We start from the raw sequence: 1677 nt of genomic DNA, 5'->3' as shown, positions 1-1677 counted from the left end.
GGTTAAAGTCCCCGAGTCCAGAGCCCGGATGGAAGGGGCGGGGCTGGGCTCAGCCGGGAGTGCCCGGATGGAGAGGGCGTGGCCTCGGCAGGAGGAGAATTAACCCTTTCTGGGCGGCCGGCCCCGGGGACTGTGGGTCGGGCGGGAGAGGCTGGGAAGGAATGTCTGCCCCCGAAGTGTACCGACCTCCCAGCCTCGCTGTGGCCGCCCGCGCCTTCCTCTCACCTGCCTTCGGGGAGTCTGTGGGGGTCTGTCTTTGTGCCTGCTGCCCGTGGCTGTCCCCTCCCCTGGGCTAGTACGGACACCGGGAGTCGGGGAGGGCTATTCCTGCCCCAAAGCGAGAGTGGAGGTGAGAGTGGCCCGCGAGCCGGCGCCGCCGGGGGAACAGGTGTGAGCGCGGGGCGAGGCTGGCGGGCGCGGGGAGGGGCCGTCGTGGGGGAAGACGAGAGGGGAAATTCCGCGCGACCGGTGGTGAGCGGTGTGTGGGCTGAGTTGTGTCTGCCTCTGACTGTGTGTCTGTGTGTGTGCAGGGAGGCGAGGGCTGAGTCAGTGGGAATAGGGGAAGGTTTTGTGAGTGACTCACGCTCTCCCACCCCAAGCCTGAATCAGACCCCGAGGGAGGGCTTTGTACCGGGGGCGGATGGGGAGTCGGGCGCCTGGGTCCCGGTGGATCCGGGAGTGAGTGGCGAGAGTGAATGTGTGTTTAGTGTACAGGAAGTTTTTGTTCTCCAGTGAGGGCTGCTGTGCCCGGAGTGCCGGCGTGGGGGTTTGTGGACAAAGGTGGAAAGGGGCTGGAGGGACGGGACTCGGTGCTTTGGGGAAAGCTGAGTCAGTTCCCCGTGGGAAAGGGGAAGTGGTGGAGGGGAAGTGTCATCATCGCAGAAGGGGAAGCTGCATTTCCTGGTAACTGGCAGCGCCCTCGGCACCGCTTCTNCCCTTAGACCGCAGTTAAGCGCTCTGCTCGTCCCGGGGCTTGGCAACTGACCGAAAGTCCGTGCGGTGAGCAGAGAGAGTTCGCGCAGAGACTGCGCTGGAGCGGCGCGCGGGGTCCGCAGAGCCCCGGGCTGGGCGGGGAGCGGCGCGCCGCAACCTGTAGGGTCCGGGCGCTTTGCACGTAAACAGACCACCTTGCCCTGCGGAGAGACGACTGTTTTCACCAGAAACCCGCCTGCCCCTGCGGGCTGGGTGGAAATTTCCCCACCGCGCAGACTTCTCTCGGCGAAGGCGAACTTTCCAGCCGCCCCCAGCCCCGCGTCGCGCGCGCTCCCCCGGCTTCCTGCCCGGCGCTCGCTCCAGCTGGAGCGCTGGCCCCGCCTCCGCCGCTTTGTACTCCACGCTCGCCTCTCGCAGCTCTTTGTACTCTAGACTCTCAATGGACCGATCCCGGGAGCGGAGCCGGCTCCCTACCTGCGGGGACGCGGGGTAGGCGAGGAAGAGGCGCGGGGCCGGGGATCCTGGGCTCAGAGAGGCGACAAGGAAGAACTGGGGCCGAAGGGGAGGTGCCCAGGGGGGGGGCGCTGCGCCCGCCGTGGGTCGAGGCGGCACCGACGGAAAGGGGCTGGGTGGGGGGGCGCGAAGGAGGAAGTGAAACGGGTTCTGGGTTCTTTAAGGGAGTGGGCGGTGAGAGTGGGACAGGGGTGATGTCACCGCCTGTCGGGCCCCGCCCTCCTCCCTCCC

Source organism: Crocuta crocuta, unplaced genomic scaffold (genome assembly GCF_008692635.1).
Source record: "Crocuta crocuta isolate KB4526 unplaced genomic scaffold, BGI_CrCroc_1.0 scaffold139, whole genome shotgun sequence".
In the NCBI taxonomy this organism is placed as follows: domain Eukaryota; kingdom Metazoa; phylum Chordata; class Mammalia; order Carnivora; family Hyaenidae; genus Crocuta; species Crocuta crocuta.
Note: the sequence above shows the minus strand (reverse complement) of the source record.